The sequence below is a fragment of the Pseudopipra pipra genome, chromosome 4, assembly GCF_036250125.1.
Source record: "Pseudopipra pipra isolate bDixPip1 chromosome 4, bDixPip1.hap1, whole genome shotgun sequence".
Taxonomy (NCBI): domain Eukaryota; kingdom Metazoa; phylum Chordata; class Aves; order Passeriformes; family Pipridae; genus Pseudopipra; species Pseudopipra pipra.
The window spans coordinates 26,459,414-26,475,400 of NC_087552.1; the positions used below are offsets into that span (position 1 = coordinate 26,459,414).

At 44.4% G+C, this 15,987-nt stretch overlaps 1 long non-coding RNA gene across 1 annotated transcript in view; it reads right to left on the reverse strand.

Annotated features, from left to right (window-relative positions):
• Nucleotides 1-15,987, reverse strand: part of LOC135412993 (uncharacterized) — a 66,531-nt gene that overhangs the window by 42,075 nt on the left and 8,469 nt on the right. The gene's annotated exons all lie outside the window — the stretch shown is intronic.

The window sequence follows — 15,987 nt, forward strand, 5'->3', positions numbered from 1 at the left end:
ATGGAAATGTCTTGAGGCAGGCGAGCACACTGCAGCAGCCAAGTGTTGCTCTTTTCTGTGCACAGGTGCACTTTCATGCATTAGACAGCTGGAACCGACAGATGCACAAGCTTTAACAGAGGTCTCGCACCCCTTTAGCCTTCCCTGGAAAAGAATCCTGCCATTAATGAACATTCCCATCGGCTGCCTTTCAACATAATTTCCTCAGTGCACTTCGACAGATCTCATTTCAGAGGTGCTGCTGACACAGGCACAACACGCTCACGGCCAAGACCACTGAGGAGCCAAATGTGCCCACTGTGCTCCTCCCAGGAGCAGGGGCTCTCCCCGAGACAGGGGCAGTTCGCTCCTGTGCCGCCGGTGGCCGTGACCAAGGCACCGCCTGCAGTCACTGCCCGAACCACCGCACGTCAGTAACAACTGCGGACTGCCCGGCCGAGCGGTCAGGCAGCTCCTGCCTCACCTTCGCTCCTCACTTCCCAGTCTGTTCTGTCATTTTCTGCCTTTTGTCATCTCACAAAGGACCATGCAGGGTTTTTTATGGGAATAACTGACAAGCCTGTGGTGACAAGCCAAACCAGGGTGAACAAACCCCAAGAGCAACAGGTGATGATACTCAGAGATACAGTAAAGCATCCAACGTGGAAGAGGGAGCAAAGGAAAAACAAACATTTCTCTTGAAGCAGCAAAGCACCTTACAGAAGAAGGTGGGGATTGACTAGTCGGTAATGGTGGTTTCTTCATATGTACACTTTCAACACACTTTCATATTGGAAATATTTAAACCCCAAATCTTTTCATTCAGGTAAAACTCAAAGCAGAGGAACAAAACCTTGGATTTAAACATGAACCCTGTGGTTTACACCTGGCTGCAAAACAGATTCTAGGAGCACACACTCTTGCCCGGAGGCTGTTCACAAGAGCACGGCCCTCCAGCAGAGCTCTCCTTACACCTACACTTGCACGACAAATGTCGCACCAAACGTGTGAAAGCTGCTGATAGTCCAGGAGCACAGATACTAGAACTGGCACATATCAGCATCTCAGCAGTAAATTAATACTCTGCTACTTAACTGACACAGTAACTTTTTTTCCTGAAAAACATGCATCTGTCAAGTTTCTGTTACACTCAAGTATGTTTACCTCATGCAGACACAACTGCTAATTTTGAGACACTCAGGAAACGCCCAATTTGTCTTAGAGGACTGGCAGTTTCACCCCCACCACCCCATGAGCTACAATTAACAGCTCTCCCCTCTCCCTCCATCACTCTCTGAGACATTCTGCTATGTTTCTGCATTGAGTGGGTCCCTTTACTTTGACCTGTAAATGATTCCCTAAGTTAGTTTAATTAGTGCAAATGTTGCGCTAGGAGAGATTCTTGCAGACCTTAAGAGGTAAGTCAGTCAGCTCTATGTTTTATTTGCCCCACCTCTAACCAGTGAAGGGAATATCTGACACACACGAAGTGAACACAGAAAGTGTCACTGATTTAAAAAAAAAAAATAGCTTGTTTTTAGGGGGAAGGAAAACCTTGCACTGGGGTACAAATGTGAGAAAGAAGGGAAAGGTCTGTTAAAGATCTACTGCTGTCCTTTCTGCTCTTTCTGATCAACAGAGAACACTAAAGGTTGAAGTTAAATACTTGACCTGCACGTTGCAACATGAGGCACTTGAGCCCCAGGTGAGCACCACGCTCACTGCAGCCCCCCTGCAGCAGAGCAGGGGCTGGTGGCCCCGTCCACAGGGGAACACAAAGGAGGGAACCCCAGATACCAGGCCACGGAGAAAGGAATTACATACTTCCTACAGCATGGTGTAAAAACATCCCTGAAGTGTTTCTGTTGAGAAATCTCCTCCTTCCTTCCAAGCTTGGAGCCTGCACCTGTTTCTTTCAGATGCAGGAGCAAGGCACCATTCTTTCTCCCCCACACCATTTTGCCATTAGTTCTGATGTTTGGAGTACTCAAAACCTTGGCATTCAGGTACTCAATGCCTGAACAGATTCAGAGCATCATCTTCCAGGATGTAAAAGGCTTAAAGTACTCTGGGGTACACAAAGGCACATCACATCACCCAATCCTTCTCATGCCACATAAAGAAGTACTTCCCATCATTATATGAAGGAGTGGGGGAAGGAAGAGCCTGTTGCTCCACTTCCTTTTAAGATGGGGTTTATTTCTCAGTGTTAAGACCAGTGCCATCCTCTTGACTCATAACCCCAGCAGAACCAGAGCTCTTACTGCTGAAGGTGGCCATGGGAGAGTTTTCGGGTTTTTTTTTCTTTTACAACCCAGCCAAGCCAATCTAGGTTAACCTGTTTCTTCCACTCAAGGTTTGCTTCAACTAACACATCAAGTACTTTGTCTTCATAGTATTTTACACAAGGAAAACCATCCCGGGCTAAGTACACTTCCTTATAATGCCATGGCAACACAGTTGTACACTCCTAAATCACAGCAAAAAAACCAGCCTAGTGACTGGCAAGAACAGCTTGGGATTGTTGTTCAGCTTCCTTTTAGTTTCCACTGCATTAGCTACTGGAACTTCATTTGGATTTTCAGGCGTAATCATCTTCCTCTTATTTTTCTGCTCCTGTTGTGATTATTTGTAAAAATGACAGCACCATTATCATCTTGTATGTAAGCCTTCATACAGACCACTTTGGTAAAGAGATTTAACTGGAGGGGATGGCTTAAAGTGCAGTTTGCTCTGAAAAGGAATGGGGAAAGTGGCATCCTGGGGCTCCCAGTCTGCATTTCAATTATTGTTGTAGGCTGTCTAGGCTAATGTGCCTGATTTGGAAAGCGGAGGGGGAGGTGTGGGGGGGGTGGCATTTCCCCCCATCTATCCCTCCCCAGACAGATGCAACAGATCTCCTCTGACTAGCCCTTCTCCCCACCTGTGTAGTCCTGGCTCTGTTGATATTTGTACAGGCATAAAGCTGGTCAGATGGCAGGAATCCAGTTCTAATTAATGGGAGCAAATGGTTTGCTATAAACAGAGGAAGGGTTGGCATGGGGGGAGGTGACAGATGTCAAGCCAGGGGAAAACATCTATTAGCTGTTCCCTCCTCCACCACCCCCCGGGGTACATTTGCTTTGCATGACAGTCCTTCAGTTCAGGCCCTGGTTTAAAATATCCAGACTCCATATATTGGATCTGTATTTGAACCTTTGCAGCATCCACGTAGCCTTCCTAAGGCAGGACAGGATACTGGAAGGGACCATATAAGGCAGAATTTTAAAACCTTGAGCTTGCCTGCTCTTCAAGGAATTATACTCTTATAATCAGTAACCCTGGCAAATCTCCCCTTCTGTCTCTCTGCTGTTAACACTCTCCATACCAGAAACAAACAGGCATTTTGTCAGAGGGCTGCAGTTTGCAGGCATTTATTCTCCCAGCTCTGAAGATGAAAATGATTGCTCATTTGCACCACAGCATTCCAACATCTCTGGTGCAGGATGCAACTAAGAGCAGCCTGTTTCCACCTTGACCCAGCTCCTGTAGCACCCTGCAGAAACTCCTCAGCTGAGCTGCTCCAGTGAAGACAGGGACTAAGTCCACGGCACAGCGCACATGCCTCGCAGAGGACATTCTGGGCTCGTCTTGTCCAAAATGCCAGGCAATAAATACTAGCACAGAGGAAACTCATCTGTACCAGGCCAATGACACTGTGAGGAGATGCCAAGGGATACCAGCCAAACCAAAGGAGAAGAAGGGAGTCTGACAGTTCCTGGACCACTCGAATTGCCAGGCACAAATCCCAGCCATGTAAGGTGACAAGACAAAGATAAGCCTCTCTCATAGGACTACCAAGAAGAAATTTTTTAGATTTGTTCTCTTGATAATTTTCCCAGCAGCAACACACCGGCATTTTACAGAAGGATTTGTGTCTCAGGGCTCCTGGCCCCAGTGCAGGCAGAGCACAGCTTCCAGGTTAAATCAAATTGAAAACCAGATGTGCTTCTGACAAGGAAACCAGGTCAAGTGTAGCCACGAGGTTTCAGATCTCCTGCAGCTGTGCCAGTTACATGAAGAAAACAGTGCCACCTCCTCCTCCAGCACATTCTCTATTGCTGCACAGCAGCAGCTGCTTCCTTGGGAAAGGAAGGCAAGCAGCTTAGTTACACATTCTTAGACTCCTCCCAAAAAACCACATTTTAAATGCGAGGGAAAAAAGGAAACTTCAAAAAGTCTGAAGAGGACAAGTTTCCGTGAATCAAACAAATATTCCAATGTGCTCTCTTCATGCATTTGCAGTTAAGTGCTATAGAACTACCCAAATACACAGCTAAGTACAGGTATCACAGAATCACAGAGTGGGTCAGTTTGGAAGGGATCACAGTGGGTCACCTGGTCCAACCTCCCTGCCCAAGCAGGGTCTTAGAGCACATGACACACGATTGCATCAGACTCTTCTTGAATATATCCAGTGAGGGAGAACCCACAATCTCTCTGGGCAGCCTGCTCCAGTGCTTGGTCACCTGCACAGTAAAGTTCTTCACGTTCAGGTAGAATTTCCTGTACATCAGTTTCTCATTTCCTATTGCTTGGCACCACCAATAAGAGCCTGGCTCCATCCTCTTGACACCCTCCCTTCAGACACTTGTAGGCATTGATGAAGTCCCCTCTCAGTCGTCTCTTCTCAAGGCTGAACAGACCCAGCTTCCTCAGCCTTTCCTTGTAAGAGATGCTCCAGTCCCCTCATCATTCTTGTTGTCCTCCCCTGGACCCATTCCAGGAGCTCCACATCGCGCTTGTACTGAGGAGCCCAGAACTGGACACAGCACCCCAGATGTGGCCTCACTGGGGCTGAGTAGAGGGGCAGGATCACCTCCCTCGACCTACTGGCAATGCTCTTCCTAATCCACTCCAGGATACCATTGGCCTTCTTGGCCACAGGGGTACACAGCTGGTTCATGGATAGCTTGTTGTCCACTGGGACCACCAGGTCCTTCTCTGCAGAGCTGCTTTCCAGCAGGTCAGCCCCCAGCCTGTGCTGGTGCAGGGGGTTATTCCTTCCCCTGCATATAGTCAGGTACAGCTGACATTTGACCACCTGGGAACATGAGCAGCCATTTTATTCCTCTTCCTAAGAAAGTAGTTTGCTGCCAGTTGATAGTCACAAGTTACACATGGCTGTTAAATGACATTGTGGAGATTTACCTAAAGAGAAAGCCATGGACTGTCACCCTAGAAAAGCCAGTGCCCTCTTCCAGAAGTGTTATATATTATACTTGTGCTGATAAAACACTAACCCAAGATCTGCTGCATATGTGATGCCTGCCTGCTTGGCTCTAGAGCACAGACTAAACAATGAGCAGACACTTTGATCCATGGAGGGCCCTGCTGCTAGCAAGTATTCCCAAACTCCTGGAGAAGAGCAAACAAAGTTCTTGCTTGTTCAGTTAACACTGATCAATTACAGATAAGAAGAGAGATTATACATTACACAACTTCTTGCCACAGAGGCTGGAAAGAGATCTCTCCCCTGCCACACACAGAAACATCTTCCAAAACACATCTGGGTTCCGGTTAGGAAGCGTGGTTACCATTTTTAAATGACTGCCAGAAGAGAGTCAAGCCTTCAGTGCAAGAGAGAGCATGGAAGCGTTAGTCCAAGACATGCCCATCCTCAAGGAAGGAGATTCCTCCTGCCACTCAATGCAAATTATAATAATGCATGTGCTGGGCCAGAGGGAGACAACTATGCCTAAGGAGAAGCATGACTTGGTAGTAGAGAAGAGCTCTGCTGCCTGTTCTTTTTTCTGCTTATGGATGTGATGTTAATATTAAACAGCACATTAAAAGACAGTGCTCAGAGATAGCACTTGACCCCTGCCTTTGCCTTCACAGGCAAGCACCTTCCCCAGTAGCCTCTCTCCTTCCCCAGCTACAATTTAAAAGTGGCCCAAACAGAGGTGTGATGCTTGTCAGGAGCTCGGTTTCCCCAAGAAATGAGTGTGCTTTGATCAGAACTTAGGCAGAGGAACTCTTTGCTTTGGGGTCAGGTCACACGTCCCTACTGTCCACACTGTCCACAGCTGTGCTGTGGGACTCCCATTCTGAGCAGCCCTGGGCAGGTACAAAAGCAGAATCCATCTGTTCATAGATGTCAGGGAGATTCATCACCTCCAGGGGTAAGTAGTGACTGAGCAGGGAATACACGGATTGCAGTCATGGATTTCAGCATCTAAACTCTGCTTAGAACCTACTTTAGGTATCCAAGCCCCTAAATTCAGTTTCTGGGTCACAGTTCCCTTCCAAAAGGGTCTCCTCCAAACCACACAGGAATGTTACAGCAATAAATACATTAATAATTTAAGTGTTCAGATACTGTGGTAACAGCACCCGAATAATTTCATATGCTTGAACGGGGAGAGCTCAGATGCTTTTCTTTTTTTCTGTTTATGTTAACTTTCTTCTTTCCTGCTTTAAACTTCCACCCCTATGAGATAAGCCCTATTAAAACACTTGGCTTTTCCTCATCTTTGCTTTAAAAATACCTCTCTTTACAGAATTGTTCCATTGTCAATCTGAAGTTTACTTAAAAAAAAAAAAGAGATAAGAAAAAGAAAAAAGGGGGGTGAGGGAGAAGGAATGAAAGAGATGGCTTTCTATAAAATCTTCCAGTTCATCTAGCCCATCTCAAAGCAGGTATAGGCAAGAATAGCTGTTCAGCACGCGTGCAAAATTGTTTTACTAAATGTGGAAGGAGAAGCATTGATTCAATCTCATGGACATGAGAAGTCAAAATTGCACGGAGTTGCCATTAGTGCTCTCACTGCTGTGAAATCTGAAAGGAGGAGAACGGCCACTCGTTCAGAGGCCAACATAAAGGCAATGAAGGAAGCCAAAATTACTCTTCTGAATTTCCTCTCACTGCTGCTATAATTGGGCACCCCAAGGTATTCTCTTCTCATTCACAACGGTGAGCAGTCAAACCTGCCAGTGCACACAGAGTAGGCAGCACAAAATTGACAGCCAGGGCAACTTTTTAATTGATTTTTCATAATATAATCAATAAAATATTTCATTGTGACTCATAAAATCCTATGTGCAGCATCAAAAGATGGGAAAGGTTCTGTAAGGTCTGGAGCAAGAAAAAAAAAAAAGCCCAAAACACACAAAAAAAAAGCAAAAACAGAGATGCAGATCTGCTTACTGCTTTTTCCCCAGTAAAAGCCCATACAAAATGGTTTCCTTTGCGATTCTAATCGCATCAAGTAATAGCTAGCTGCAAGGGGAAAAAACCAAAACCCACCAGCCAGAATCAACTTTCAGGTGGAGAAGTGACACCCAATTCAACAACCATGCTTCTAGTTGTCTGGGACAGCAGGAGCAACACAAAAGGATTAGCTCTCAGCATTATAGACATGCTGTATTGCCTTGTTCAGAAATAATGGCACAAAACACTAAACAAAACAGCCTGCAAGCAAACTCTACCAGCCTTCAGTGAACTGTCCCAAACGTAAAGCCAACAAGTGCATCTTGCTGTTGGTTTACAGAAGGGCCCTATCCCAAACTAATCACCCGTGATCTCTAATGAGCTGATGATCCTGGGGCAAAGGGTATTTTCTACTCAAATGCATTCTGTTGTCCACTGGAGGTAAGATAATTGGAGGTGAAGATACACTAAAGGAAGAGAATTTCAGTAAGTCCATATATGCAGAAAGCAAACACTTTCACTTCCTCCTTTGTCACGGTCGGTTTAAGGGCCATTCACTTAAGAGTTGGACTCGATGATCCTTGTGGGTCCCTTCCAACTCAGAATATTCTGTGATTTTTCTGTGAAAGAATGAAGCAAATCTTTAAGTCTATAGAAAGTACATGGCCAGAAATGCTACAAACTCTAGGAGCCTTCCCAGGTTTTCAGCGTGCACAGCTTGAAACCTTTTAAAGCCACCTGATTCTTGGAATATAAGCAGGTACTTCAGCTTCTTTTTAACATCTCACATTAACTATCTAACACTCAGCTGGCCACTTTGAAAAGTATTTGAGTGCAGACTAACTGTGGATCAGACTACAGTAACATCTATTTCCATACTTATTAAAACTTTTTTTTTAATTTCCCCAGTTACAGATTTACAATGATAGACCTTGTTTATACAATTTTTGATTGCTCAAAAAATAGTCTAGGTACACTGCAAAACCTGGGATTTAAGTCGTACAGATTCTGGAAAATGGTTTATGGAATGAACAATTTTCTCAGGGCACTGCTTACAAGGCTGAGCTCAGCCTGTGAGAGCTATTTAGGATGGTGCTGCCCTGACCTTCTTGCCCTTTCAAGACTCCAAGAAACTCTCACAACAGCTTAGTTCTCCAAAGGTTCTTCCCAAAAGGCAATTAATAACCTTTTAAAGCACTAAGATCACAGTGGATATAGGACTTGTGGGAAAGTTCAAGGCAAGACAATGCAGCCATTCTGCAGAGTGCTTCAGAGTACCCATGAAGGTAGGAGAACTTGCACAAAAGCGAGTGAACCACACTCACCCTTGCCTATTTGTCAGCAGTACAACAACCAGGCAAACTTTGCAGAACTCCAGCCAGGTTCACCACAGTTTTTACTCCAAGATGCACACAAGCTGTACTGAACTAGAAGCACCATCTGGTAACTGCTACCAAAAAAAACAGGATATGGACTGGGGATTTCTGAATGGATCATATGTGACAGAGGAAAGATTGGCTTGAGAGAGAAAAAAAAAAGGAAAATGTTCCATCTCAACTTTCCCCGTATAGAAAAAGAAAAAAAAACACAACAGAAAAAGTGAAAATCAGCATAATCCTGCCATAATACAGAAAAGGAAGGAGTGGAAGGACAGGCAGAGAAATTGTAACTGGTTTTTGCTGTGGATGCCATTTTACAGTTGCCTGTTGCAATGCAGGAGTCAGGCCAAGACAAAGAGGATCATTTATGCAAAGGTAATCTACTGAGTATCAGTTTCTCCTTCATACCATGGGACTCCATGAGCAGGGACCTGAACACAAGTTGTGACCAGACAGTGCTACCTCCAGAGTATGCCCCTGGGAACCGAGCAGGAGGAGGTTGGGTGGAAAGTGAATCCACAGGAATGGCACAGAAATTGATTCAGGCAACCAGAACACAGTTTTCAGAGCTGGCACTGCATGCAGCATGGGAGTACCAAGACATCAACAATGACTGCAAAAAGTCTCAGTTTTCTTCAGGGTCCCATGAGTTTGTGCAGCTTCCAACTTCCCCTAGGGATTTGAAGATTTGCTTCTCTGCATCCATCTTCAGGTGCTGAAGAGATCTATCTGCCCAACATGTTAGAAACAGATTTCTTCTAATAGAGAAGATAACCAGGGTCTTTAGTCAGCACCATTACTCAGACTTTAATGCATCAGTTACAAGACCTCTTCTATCTACTAAGAAATCATGCTTTCCTCATCCCTCAGTAGTATCAGACCTTCAAACCTCAGTGTATGCTGATTGGAACTTCACAGGAGCTATAGCACCCTTTCAGAGCTCTCCCCTCTTCTGTCAGGTTCACCATCCAGACTCAACACATCAGCTGGCAAAGAAACTTTAAGAGGAAATACAAAAAGCCATTCTGAGAATTATTAGGTGATTTCTACTTGTCTTTATGTTCTTTCTGTTCATAGAGGGTTATTTTAATAAACTGTATGCTTGTGCACTGCCCTCTGTCAGTCAAAAACCAAACAAAACCAAAAAAAACCTGCTTATGCCTTCATGATACTTTCCTGTTTATTACTATGACCATCCACATTAATTCCAAAAAATTAACAAAAAACTTCAACAGGAGCTCACACAGGATCCTGGAAGGGAACATCATACCACGTTCTGCAGCCACTGAAATGCCAATCTCTTGGTGCTTGTAGCTCAAAGTGTTTCCAAAAGATCAGAAATTATACCTACAGGCATTCTTTATTCCCGTCCTCTTTTTTTTTTTTTCAATCCTCTCTACCTCCGTTCATAGCAACTCAACCTGTCTACCATGCCTACAGAAACCAGTATTATAAAAAAATAGTTGTAACCCGTAAGAATATTAATAGAAAAGCTTTTCTCACAAAGTGGCAAGGAACAGGATGTAAATCAAGATGCTATATAAGACTCAAAATTCACTGATATGCATTGTGACTCTTTCATGTCTTTCATTTTAAGAGAAGCAAAATATATGAATTAAAGCCCCTCACTTTGGATACTTTGAAAGGGAACTCAGTGAACAACAATCTCTTCAAGTGCTCTCACATGGGAGCCACACCCAAAGCAGGGGGTCATTTTTTATTAAGGCACCTTGAAAATAAGAAAGGAAAAATGGAGCTGGGGATGACTAATTCCCTTAGGCTGGAAGATGGCATGATGACTGCATAGCTAATAAAAATAAATTTTATGCAGAAAATCTGGGGGGAAAAGTAATACACTGTAAGGTAACAAGCAAACAAGAGGTAAGGAAACCCCAGGAGTGAATGCCAGAACTTCCACACACATTAGAAGCAAGTCAGTCTCACTCTTTTTTGAAGTCTTTCACAAGAAGAGAACACCTGCATTTCTGTAGCCAAAACAGACATCTTGTAAAATGGTCTGACTCATTCTGGATACAGGCAGCATACAAGCTTATTTATTTGGTTGGTAAACTGTCAGTAAGTTGTGTAAACAGGTTAAGATCATCTTGTTCCTTCACCTGCTCTGTGCCAGCCTTACTCCTGCTGGGCTTGTCCCCATCGGATCGGGGACATACCATTGCTAATGAGCACTCCAAAGCCTCCACCCTGCACAACCGGGAGCTGTGTCTCAGTTTGAATAGTTGCACTCCTAACACAGTTTTGCTCCTTATCAGCTGGAGGGAGGGGTTTCACGCTGCTAAGTAAATGCTTGCCAGCTCCACAGGAAGAGAGTGTAAGCTGTGATTTCTTCTGTAATGCACAGAAAGCATTAGCAAGATGAGTAAACAGAGAGAAAGGCCAGTAACAGCCAATTAATAAGCCGATTCCTGCTTCTTAGTGGGAACGCGGTCTCTTAAAGTTAGTAAAAATCTAGCTGAAGCCTGAAACTTTTACAGATGCAGGCAGTGCTGTTTGCTTACTATCTCAAATTTCTGTTTGCTAACCCAGGATTAAACAGTATCATTCCTCTTGACAGCTGGTTTTACCTGTTTTCTTGGGCTCCAAGACACTGACTTAACTTGGACATACAAGCTCTTGTGCTCAATCACATATTTACTTCCAAAATGTGTTACTTATTACACTAACAAAAGTCTTACCAATGCTTTATTAAAAAAATCAGACAATCGTTAGCTGTAAGAGCATTTAATCACAGCCTGAAAATGGTTCAGTGAAGGAGCAGACTTGTCCAAACGTCACGAAACTTTTCTTTTTCCACTGAAAACCCAACAAGGTTCACACACCTTTTACTGTCTCACAGTGCTTCACAATAACTTTAATCAGAGCCTCACACACCCTCCCTTGCTTCACCAACGTAACAGATGACAAACCTCACATCACGGCTCATCTCTGGGTTTGCTTATGGAACACCTCCAGGCAAGAAGGCCGGGACGGTATTACAGACACCTTGTCCTCCCCCAGGGTCATTTTATCACATGTGGAACACAGAAAAAATGTGGACAGTTACACCACAGCACAACACAGCAGCATAACCCAGAGTGGTTTTATAATTTCCCAACTGGGTTATGTTTTTACTTAATAATTTTTTTAATTTACTTTTTTAGAAGTTATACATTAAAAACAAGGGGGGGGGGGAATCAAACACCCCGTCAGTTGCCAGGTACTTTATGTCAAAGTACTTTCATATGTTTCAATGTTTTCTTTCCTGACAGTGCTGAGGGCTAACAGCAAGGAATTCAGCCCACAGAGGGACTCAAGCAGCTCCACAGGCAGCACTCCTTGAGTGGAGCTTGGGATTGTGTTAACAGAATCACTGAGCTTACGCAAAGTCCAAAGACAATCAGGTTCCTCAGAAGGAGATGCAGGGGCATACAAGTGGCACAGCCCAGGATTCCTGGCAGAAGCTTCTACAGCCTCCCTGGGACCTTCAGGCATTTACTAAGAAGCAGCATCATTGGTCCACAATGCACATCCTCTGCTTAAAAGAAAACGCCTCTAGTCCTACTTTAAGAGGAGGAGTCATTGCCTTCAGACCACAACTAGCTTGGCATTTAGCTGAGATGTAGTAGATTATGCCTTAAACCCCCTCTGTTCTGGAAGGGATTCAAATTTATAATTCTTAGTTCCCAAGAAAGCATCTTAACACTTAAGCCAACAGTATCCCAGAGCCTGAGCTTTCTTCTCTCTCCCAGCAGCTGCTCATGCATTTATCATTATATGGAGAAGAGCATGAAACACTAGAGCCTCCCTCTCCACTTGAGATACAGGCACTCAGACTGTAAGTCTCTGAGGTTGCAAGATTAATTCAAAAGGTTGTATGAAGGCTGCTCCCACTGAACAACCACCCATTTGCACCTCCCTGGAGAACTCCACTGCGATGCACTAGGTGAGGACTCCAAGCCCTGAGCCCATGGAAGGAGTTGCACTTACTGCCTCACATAATCACAATCTGCTTTCTCCTTCTGTTAAGCTTTGCATTTCAGCCACAGCTGCCCTTTCATGAAGGGAATTATTCTTCCACTGTACCAGAGCAATGATACCCAAGATGACTGTAAAGAACAACAGTTCTGCTAAATCTTGTTGGTCCAGTTGCACTACAAAGAAAAATAACGTACTCTAAGGTGAAAACATGGTGGGAGGGCCGAGAGGCAATAAAAAGGACAGTTCTTAGTGGTCTCCAACACACACTTGAACTCCTTCAAAGTTTAAGCTTCAGAATTTCTTGCCAGTTACACTGCCCAGTGCTTTCCAGACTTTCTAGTAGTAGGTACTAAACCAAACTCACCTCCTTACCTTGTTTTCCCCTAAAGGCTGCTATGATCTACCTTGAAAAGAGTCCTCCCTTCCTTTGCTTTTGTTTTGTAACCTCACTTCAGAGGCAGCCAGTGAACCCTGGGAAGGCAAAACCATCTCCTCACTCCTGGAAAGCAGCCCCCACCCCAGTGCTGGACTAGCCCCAGTCACACCCACTCTGCCCAGCTGCAAAGACTCTCAACCAGCCGAAGCCAACAGAGAGCAGGTGAACACGTTACTAAATAGCTATATTATTGTGTCGAAACCAGAGCAGTTTCAGCTGGATGCTTTCCTCTGCAACACTGACTGTCATTTTCACCTATAAACTGAAATGCCTATAAACTGTGCCCTTGACTGATTCTGTCTCATAGGTGTGCCAATTTATCTTTAAAAAAGTGGAAATGACAGAACCTGCTTTTTGCATTCCTACCAGTTAATTGAATTTAACTGGGTGGGGAGGAAGGGAAATCTCTCTCCACTGGTTTGGTTACTTTCTGTGTAATGCTGTAATTCAGCTTTTCCCTGACACTACAGAACCCAGCCATCTCTTGCTTAACAGCAAACTCCCATTCAGGGAGTCCAGACGGTTTCTGTGGCTCCACAGCAGTCTGTCTGAGACTGCTGTCTGGGGCACAGAAGCATAATTATAATAATTACGAAAGAGAAAAGATAATAGATACAGAAGTTCTTTTCCCTAATCAGCTCTAGGTCAAAGCTTTACCTACAGCTAACAACGAAATAATCTATTAATGAGCCCACATCAGGAACCAGCATAGTCACAGCAGTGCAAACAGAGAAAGTCATAATTTGCAACAAATGGGTTGGAGCTACATTTAAAAACAATGGCAGTCTTAGGTTTATTTAACTAAAGACATTATTATCTTTAAACTATAACTGCCTCAGTGCTTGGTCTTAGCTTAGAAAGAGAGAAGGCACCCATCCAAAGCAAGGAATGCAACACACTGAAATTTCAGAGTTAAGGCTACCAGAGTAAATGCTGAAAGTCCAGATCCACCAATGCATTATACAAGGCATTTGGAAAGGTACTTTTTTCTTATTTCTACTGCTACGCATGCTGCTTATTCAAGAGAAAGATGCCATCCATTCCTGAATGATGCTAATGCACAGATCACCAGGACTCAGGGTGTTAGACCATCCCAGAGAGCTTGGACCTTTTTTTTTCTTGTACAACTATTTTTTTTTAGTAACAGCTGGTAGACATCCCATGAGCAGCAGAAGTGCAACAAGATGCAGGGAGCTGACTGTCAGCACTGTCATCGATGCTTCTGAGAGCAAAGCAATGCACACATTAGAAGCACTCTTTGCTATGCCTCTGCTGTCGCTGTGACTGATAAGCTTTTCAGGGTAGCAGGCTGGAAGTAAGGCTGCTTTTTGTTTTTTACTTCCAGGAAAGAAACCATTGCACAGATGCAAATCACGACGGACAGGTGCTCTGCCAGCAGCCTGTGGTGCAGGTGGGACACAGAGTCTGGTTTTATGTTAGCTCCTCTAATTCTGTTTCAACTGTCATAATTGTGTAGTTATTGGGGGGGTTAATGTATATTTAATATAGAGCCTGCTGGGAGGAGGATTTGGGAAGAAAGCAGTGCCAAATGCTACTTTTCCTCTGTACAAGCACATACGTTCAGGGTATTGTGGTGTTAATGTCCCCTAAGGAACAAGCTATTAATCTATTTGTGGACCTAGGTTTTTGGCACAGCAGGGCTACACAAAAGGACATGAACTACTGTAGTCTCTAGATTTTGCAGCAAAAGCAACAGTTGTGCTTTCAGCAAGTAGGTTCCCCGTGCAACGCGCAGGAAAGGGCTTGATGCTCCAGAGCACAATCCATGCAAACTGCTCACTGCACCATAAGCTGGTTCAACCAGCACCAGGGAGCACCGGAGAGGAAGGAGCTCCTTAAACTCACCTCTTCAGAGGGCTCAGGCTCTTCATGCAGGGCAAGAGGAGGCCCTTCTTTTCATCTGCAGTTCAGCACATTTTGCTCTGCCCTGCCTACCTCTTTGCTCTCATGAGGAAGGGCAACATCCTTAACACACGGTGTGACCAGAGGAAGCAGCAGTTTCCTTGCCCTTCCTTAGCGGTTAGAGCACTCGCTCAGGATGTGGGAATAAAACACAGTTCCGCGTCTACTTGCTGGAACTCAGATCCATCTGTTCAGTTTCGCAAGGGCTGAATTTCCTCAGAAATTGGGGAACTGAACACCATGAGCTATTGTGTAAAAAGACCACTCTGGAAGCTGCTTGGATCGAGCACTGCAGGGAGAGCAGCCTGTCTATGGCTCAGGTGAGACAGATGTGCCATGCCACTTAGCCCCAAAGAAAACAAAGGTGTTTCTGAGAATGGCAATAGCAGGATTGTCCAAGTCCAAGGATTTATGTACAAAAACTTAGGATCGTATAGTTTCCAAGTTTAGATGATCACAGCTGGCTGCAACAGGAGCTGTACTAGTTCCTCCTTCAGACCAGTGCCTGCAACCTCCAGATCAGAGGCAGGAGAGACGGCATCTCTTGTCTATGATAATCAGACCCACCAGAAGAGTCCAAGCACAGTGCTTCCCAACAATTGAGAAATAAATAAATCCTAGGACTATCTGCCCTATCAGAAAATTAAACAAACAATATCCAAGACCATGCTTGCTTCCCTGTTACTTACTAAAATCTCCCAACAAAAAACGAAGCTAAAACTCTGTACATCTGCTATTTTGATTTGCCCATTTTCTCCCACTTCGTTGACTTGCTGAAACGTGAGAGCACACACATGGTACAATTTTAGTGTTTTGCTTTCTATCCTTCCTGGGATAATGCCCTATGTTTTATGGCTGACCAGCAATCCAGGATTGCAACCTCAGAAACACTGATGGTTCTTCAGATACTACCATACTTTTCTAAAAAGATGATTTCATTTCTGAAGGTAATGGGGAACAGCTATCCAAAGCCAGGCAAGGCAGTACTCCTTGTCTTGTATTAAGAAAAGTCTGACAACCTCATGTCAAAGACAGAGGTCACAGCTGTTTTGTTTGTGATCACAGTTAAGAGTTCAGAGACAAATAAGGAAAGCAGTCAC